This window comes from Microtus pennsylvanicus, chromosome X, assembly GCF_037038515.1.
Source record: "Microtus pennsylvanicus isolate mMicPen1 chromosome X, mMicPen1.hap1, whole genome shotgun sequence".
Classification (NCBI taxonomy): Eukaryota; Metazoa; Chordata; class Mammalia; order Rodentia; family Cricetidae; genus Microtus; species Microtus pennsylvanicus.
The window spans coordinates 85,960,380-85,968,117 of NC_134601.1; the positions used below are offsets into that span (position 1 = coordinate 85,960,380).

The 7,738-nt window shown below is 46.4% G+C and overlaps 1 pseudogene; it reads right to left on the bottom strand.

Annotated features, from left to right (window-relative positions):
* Positions 1-4,272: 4,272 nt before the first annotated feature.
* LOC142841367 (ornithine decarboxylase antizyme 1 pseudogene) lies at positions 4,273-5,129 on the bottom strand (annotated as a pseudogene).
* Between the last annotated feature and the right edge of the window lie 2,609 nt (positions 5,130-7,738).

Consider the following 7,738-nt stretch of genomic DNA (forward strand, 5'->3'; position numbering starts at 1 on the left):
TAAATAGTGGAATATATCTGTCCTCTGATCTTGGGAGTCATTTTGATATAGAATATTCATATACCATCATGGTTTCACATAAGCACAAAATGGACTTGATATGGTAGGTAGGGACATCTGCAGAGGAAAGATTCCATGTATTTTCCAAGGGGATCCATGGAATTTGTTTAGAAAAATACGTGTAATCTTGTAAGTGGATAAGGAGCCCATGTGAAGAAAATATCTCAAGTGGCCACTGGGTAACCATTGGTGCTTAGTGGAGTTTCAGGTTCAGACCACAATGCTGGTCTAAGTTGAGAGGGTTGAAGTATATAGGCCTGTCACATGTAACTGTCCTCTGAGCTGAGCAACTGTCATTTGGAGACACTGAGCTGTGTCCCCTTGCAAAAGATCATCCAAGCTTGGCTTTTTGACAGTTTACCCTCCCCCATATCCAACTGTTCCCTACCAACTGGCAACTCGGCACATGACCTGGGGGAGGGGATAGAGAATACAGAGGCCAAGGCTTTATCTTTGTGGCTATGAGAAAGCCCTTATCCCTGCTGGGTAAGGCTTTTCATTTACAGATCTATTGCTGTGATAATACACTAAGACCAAGTCAACTGATAGAAAAAGAGTCTGTCTGGGCACACTACTTCAGAGGGTTGCAGTCCATGATAGAGGAGCAAAGGCATGATGCCTGGAGCAGCTGAGAGCTTACATCTGGATGCACAGAAAGGAGGCAGAGAGAGAGTGGCCCAACGAAAATAGCCTGAGTCTTTTAAAACCTCAAAATCTGCACCCCAGGGACACACTTCCTCTAACAAGGCCACACCTCCTAATCTTTCCCAAACAGTTTCACTGACTGAGGACCAAGGATTCAAATCTATGAGCCCTTCCCATTCAAACCACCGCAGCTCCCCAGAGTGAAATTTGATTGAATCGAGCCTTAGTTTGTTGTTGGGACTTTGGACATGACTTTGGAAGGAGTAGACTTTATTTGTATCTCCCACTGGGAAGGGATTTTAGCAACAGGGCCCAGTATATATGTGGAGCTAAAGCAGGAATAAACAGGAAGTGATGAGAGTATTGTGAAATTGAGAGATTGTAGCAATCATAGCAAGAAGAGTGTTTCGGGGCGGGGGGGTTCAGATGCACTGTTCTCAAGGACACATTCAGCTGCGCTGATCAGCTTTGTAATGCCTCTCCATACCAGATGGTGGGTTGGAGATTGAAATTATTGGGAATATTCCCATCTCTTGCATAAGCACATCCCAGGCAATGGAGTTTTCAACGTGTGATTGAGGTTCGGGAGAGGGTCTGGGTCCGGACCTCTGCTGAATCACGTAGTGTGAACGAGGTAGTAAACTGAAGGGTCGCCTCTGGCAGAAAGGACAGCCAGAAGTTCTACCTTCTGTGTAGTGGTTGCTGCAGGGGTAAAGAGTGCCGTGTTCCAGCAGCAGCACAGCCCCTTTGCCTCATCTGTCGGCTCCATCTGAAAAATAGTCTAGTACAGATAGGACATGTACTTATGGGGGAGGGCCTATATGGGAAGTAATAGAATTCTGAGAGTCTTTACAGGCAGTTGAAGGCCAGCCTGATCTACAAAGCAAGTTAGAAGACAGCCAGATTCTACAAAGGGAAATCCTGTCTCAAAAAAAGTGTGTGTGTGTGTGTGTGTGTGTGTGTGTGTGTGTGTGTGTGTGTAATTTTAAAATAATAGTGTTATGGCACTTAAGGAAATGCTCAACATCCTTAGTCATCAGAGAAATGCAATTCAAAACAACTCTGAATTACCATCTTATAACTGTCAGAATGGCCAAGATCAAAATCTCTGATAACAATTTATACTGGAGAAGATGTGGAGTAAGGGGAAGTAAGGTGAACATTCCTCCATTGCTGGTGGGAGTACAAACTTACTGTATAGTCATTTTGGAAATCAGTATGGTGGTTCTCAGAAAATTGGGAATCAAGCTACCTCAAGACCCAGCAATACCATTCTTGGGCATATACCCAAAGGAGGCACACTCCTACCACAAGGACGTTTGCTCAACTATATTCATAGCAGCATTATTGTAATAGCCAGAACATGGAAACAACCTAGACACCCCTCGACCGAAGAATGGATAAGGTAAATGTGGTACATTTACACAATGGAGTACTACTCAGCAGAAAAAAAATGGCATCCTGAAATTTGCAGGCAAAAGGATAGAACTAGAAAAAGTCATACTGAGTGAAGTAACCCAGACCCAGAAAGACAAACATGGTATGTACTCACTTATAAGAGCATATTAGACATAAAGAGAAGAATAACCAGCCTACAGGCCAAAACCCCAGAGAACATAAGAGAGACAGACATACATGGATCCACCTAAGAAGGGGGAAAAAGACAAGATCTCCTGAGTAAATTGAAAACATGGGAGACAAAGGAAGGGTGAAAGGGGAAAGGGGAGGAGAAAGGGAAGTGGGGAGATGTATAGCACATTCCTATCCAAACAATTAAAATGAGAAGGATTTTAAAAATATAATAGTGTTATGGTTTGGCTATGATGTGCCTGATTAGGCAGAGTCCTCTGTGTTATGGTTTTGGCCCTTGGTCCCTTTAAGAGACAAGCCATGCCCACTCCCTCCCCCATCCCCTAAGGCAGGCTGATCTTCAGCTTCCGGCCTGAGCTCGCTCTCTTTTCCATCTTCCTCTCGGAAAGGCAGCTTCGCTTCTGCCTCTCTCACCACTTCTCTGCTTCCCCTTCTCTGTCTCTTTCTCCTCTTCTCTCTCTCTCTCTCTCTCTCTCTCTCTTCCCCCCTTTTCCCATCCCCCTTCATAACCTCCTGAATAAATATTCAACCTCACTCTGCAAGTTGTATCTATCCATGTTTCTGTCTTCTGCCCGCCCGCCATGTGTCTCCCTGCCTGGGACCAGCCATTGCTCAGGGACCAGCAGCCATCTTTGCCTGGGACTGGCTGCTCCCAGGGCCCACTGTCTGCTGCCACAAGGCCCGCCACCACCACTCGGACCACCACTCTGAGACCAGCAGCCATCTCAGCCTGGGACTGGCTGCTCCCAGGGCCCGCTGTCTGCCGCCAGGTGTCCCGCTACCACCATTTGGGACCTACAGCATTTCTGCTGCCTACTGCTGTCAGGGATCTCGCAGCATTTTTTAAGAATTATAAAACTCTGAGTAACAGAACTAGTAATGTTCTGAGTAACAGAACTAGTAATGTATATACATGGGATTTAATAGAGTGGCTTATAGGCTCTGGTCCAGCTATTTCTACAATATCTTTCACCCAACAGAAATGCCAAAAATGCACAATTTGTGCAGTCCAGGAGGTTGGATGTCTTAGCTAGTCTTCAGTATATACTGTAATCCCAAAGAAGTGGGATTCCAGTGAAGGGATGCCCCAGCAGTAAGGTAGACCAACTTGTCGACGAGAGCAAGGGCAAGGAGGCAAAAAGCAAGAACTTCCTTTTTCTGTGTCCTTAGTCTTCTGACCTCAAATGATCCAGTCCAAAATGTCCTTCACAGGTGTGCCAGCTACTTGGGTTGTCATCAATTCCAAGTAGAGTCAGGTTGACAATGAAGATTAGCCACCACAGGGTCCACCCGAAAAGGTTCATATGTTAGAGTCTCGACACCCTGCTAATCAGCTGAAGTGAACCATGAGTGCTGTGATGTAATCAATGGATTAATCTACTGGTGAATTTATAATTTGATGGCTTTATTGGAAGTGGTAGAATCCTTTGGAAGTGGGCCGTAGTTAGAGAAAGTAGGTTATTGGGGTCCTGTTCTTGGGGACAACTATATCTTGTCACCCTCTTTTTCCTGCCCGCCCCCAGCTTGCTGGCTGTCAGTAGTAAGCAGTTCTGTCCTGTGCTTCATTCCACTACAATGTTCTGGTTCATCACAGGCCCAGAAACAACAGAGCTAGCCACCAGTGTGTGTGTGTGTGGGGGGGGTTAACGTCCAGAAATTGTAAGCCAAAAGAAGTCTTCCCTCCTGTAAAATGATTTAAAGCATTTATCACAGAAAATAGAATCGCTGACTAGCACAAATGTATACTGAGCTACACTTGGAAGTTGAACGTTCTAGTGTGTTCTTGTACAGTAAGGCGACTCCTGACTGCCATTATGTGTGTGGTATATCTCAAAAGCTGAAAGAGGAGCTCTCTCCTGGCCCCTGCAAAGAAGGGAGCCTGAGATGACAGATGATGCTATCGAGTGTCAGGTAACCTAGCCTGAGTGATAACCCAATGCGTGGTAGACCATCTGCAAGGGATTCCCAAGCAAAATCATTTTTTTTCGAAGAAGCACCCCACTAGTGGAGTGAGTGTTTATTCTGCACAATCACGACATGTGGACAAACCCGGGAGAGAGCACAGGGACACTGGGCAGGGCTGGCACCTAGTCTTCCTAGCCCGGGTCCTCTCTCTCCAGCATGTAGTCCATGAAGCAAGCATCGGGTCTCTTGGGGACGAGGGGATGCCCGGGTCTCACAATCTCAAAGCCAAGAAAGCTGAAGGTTCGGAGCAGGGTGGCTCTGTCCTTATGGTTCTTGGGGAAGCAGATGAAAACATGGCCGGCCCGGAGCTGCTCCTCTGCGAACTCCAGAAGAGCTGTGAAACTGTCCTTGCTGCCCTCAGGCAGGGGCCCAGCCGGGAGCTTGCCACCACCGTTCGACACTGCCCTCCAGGTGACCTGCTTGGTCTCCGTGAGTGTGGACTGGATGCTCAGGACCCTGGTCTTGTCGTTAGACGTTGGCTCCTCTGTCACATTCAGCCGCTCTTCAGAGTAGAGGACACTAGCTGAAAGACTGTGATCCTGCTGACTGTTCCCTCGCCCACCTGGGATCTTCAGGGGTGGGTGAGGGACATCAGGAGCACCACCGAGGCCCCGGACCCAGGTTACTACAGCAATGGAGGGCGACCCTAGAACTTTCGCTGCTGCAGCCGCCGCGGCTGTACTGACTAAGAAACAGCATGGTGCGGCAGGCGTGGAGCGTGGCGCTGCGTTTATCCCCTTCCTTCTCTCTGGCGAAGCAGTGGCTGTTGAGAATCCGCTGCAGGGAGGATTTCACCATCCTGCCGCTGGGGTCCGAAACCAGCAAAACCTCCGCAGCACTCTCCGCGCCGCCGCCGCTGCTCGCCGTTCGCCCAAAATCATTTTGAGATGAGAAGTGTCTTGCTTTCCACGACCCCCTCCAGTACTAGCACTTTTTCTGGCAATACACAAGAAACATCCACTCTGGATTCCTGCAGCTGCGGAAGATGCTGATGAAAGTCTTCGGTTACTGATTGCCAGTGTATATGTGTGTTGAAATATCACATAGCATCTCATTAATATGTATAGCTTTTATGTTTTAATAACAAAGGAAAATTATAAGAAAGATTTTTAAGTTTTTCCACTGTAAAATAAGTCTGTAAGTTAATGTATGTCAATTAGCTCGATTTAGCAATTCCACAGAGCATACATATTTCAGAACTTATACTTAATATGTACAATATTTGTAATTAAAAAGTAAAATATAGGGGATGGAGAGATGGCTCAGCCGTGGCGAGCACTTACTGCCCTTTCAGAAGCAGGGTGGGGGGGTGTCAGTTCCCAGTATCACATCCATTTCCAATGGATCTGACGCCCTCTTCTGGCCTCGGCAGGCTCCTGCATGCATGTGTGTACAAAATCGCACACAAGTTCACACACATACACATTAAAAACAAATTTTTAAAAATGCGAACTAGAGAGAAGGCCCAGCGGTTAAGAAGACTGGCTACTCTTCCAGAGGGCTGGGATTCAATTCCCAGCACTCACATAGAGGCTCACACTTGTCTGTAATTGCAGTTTTAGGGGATCTGCTGCCCTCTTCTGGTCACTGCAAGCACAAGGCACAGACATGGCTGCAGAGACATGTGCAAGGTAAAACACCTGTACAATAAGATATTTTTTAATTCAAAATTAATGAAATGTGCTAGGCATGGTGGCTCACGTACAGGCTCAGCACTCTGGAGACACAGGCCGGCCATCAGTTCTCCTATGCATTCCAGCCAGCCAGCCAGGCTACACAGTGCGACCCTGTCTCAAAACAAAACAAAGTCAGGTAAATGTGTCGACTCGAATCCAAGAACTCAGAAAGCTGAGGCAAGAGGATTACCATGTTTGAGACAAGTTTAGGCTACATAGTTAGATTCAGGTTAATCTGGATGACAGAGTGATGCTCTGTCTCCAAAAACCAAAAACATAAAACAAAATCAATTTCGTTAAAAAAAAAGATATTGATGTGCGGGGCCAGAGAGTCTGCTCCGTGGTTCAGGGTACTTGTTGCTCTTACAGAAGACCAGAGTTAGGTTCCCAGAACCCACATAATGGCTCACGACTGTCTATAGCTCCAGTCCCAGGGGATCCAAAGCCCTCTTCTGACCTCTGCAATCACCAAACACACATATCCTCCACAGACATACGTGGAGAAAACATTCATACACATATAATACTAAAATAAGTAATTTTTTTAAATATTGGGGTGAGGGTTGAGGAGGTGGCTCTGCCAGTAAAACTGCTTGCCAGAGGACTTAGCTTTAATGTCCTGTACCACATGGCAAGCTTGGCATGGTAATTATTACCTGTGATCCCAGAGTTGTGGAGTTGGAGAGGGGACAAAATTTGTGAGGATTTAGTGGTCAGCCAGACTAGGTAATTGGTGAGCAAAGGGTTCCGTGAGGGGTCCCGTCTCAAAAAATAGGCCCAAGGTGATTAAGGAAGACACCCAAAGCCAAAGTCAACCTCTGCCCCTCGGTATGCATGTACACATACGTACACACATATTAATATGCATATGCATATTAACACACTCAAATAAAAATAAATACAGAAAAATAAGATCGGGGCTATGTATATACACATTAATATGCATAATCATATTAACACACACAAATAAAAATAAATACACAAAAATAAGATCTGAGGCGATGGCTCAGAAGTCGAAGTGCCTGCCACACAAACTTGAGGACTGGAGTTCCGGTCACCCGAACCCACATAAATGCTGGGTTGGCATGGTGGTGGTGGACCTGTAATTCCAGCCTGACAAGGCAGAGCTAGAGGACCCCCAGAGGAAGCTGGCTAGCAAGACTGACCACATCGGTGAGCTCTGGGTTTGACTGAGGGACTCTACCTGGGTTAACCAAGGTACTCTCAAGAAAAGAAACTGATAGAAGGAATTTGAAAAGGGATTTTTTTAGATTGACTTACAGGGTGTGGTCTGAGTAGCCCAAGAATGGCTGTCTCACACTGTGCTCAGTTCACAAGGCTGGATGTTTCAGTCAACACAGTCCGGTGCTGAAACCCTAAAGCCCTGTGTTTAGTCTATGAAGGAAGCCCAGAGAAGACGCTTCTAATAATAGTGAAAGAACGCTGCAGCAACAGCATAGAGGAACTTGCCAGCAAGGGTAAAGGCGAACAGGCAAAAAGCCAAAATCTCCTTCTTCCATGTCCTTTTTTATCTGAGAAGCCACCAGAAAGTGGTGCTACCCACATTCAGGGTGGGTCTTCCCAATTCAGATATCTGATGAAGGGAATCCTTCACAGGAGTACCCACCAGCCAGCGTTTTCAGATGATTCCAGATCCAGGCAAATTGACAACCAAGATTAGCCATCATACTGCCTCCATGAATAAAGTGGAATCTTTGATAAAGAATTATTCCTGCCAGGAGGTGGTGACACACACCTTTAATCCCAGCACTCAGGGAGGCAGAGGCAGGCACGTCTCTGAG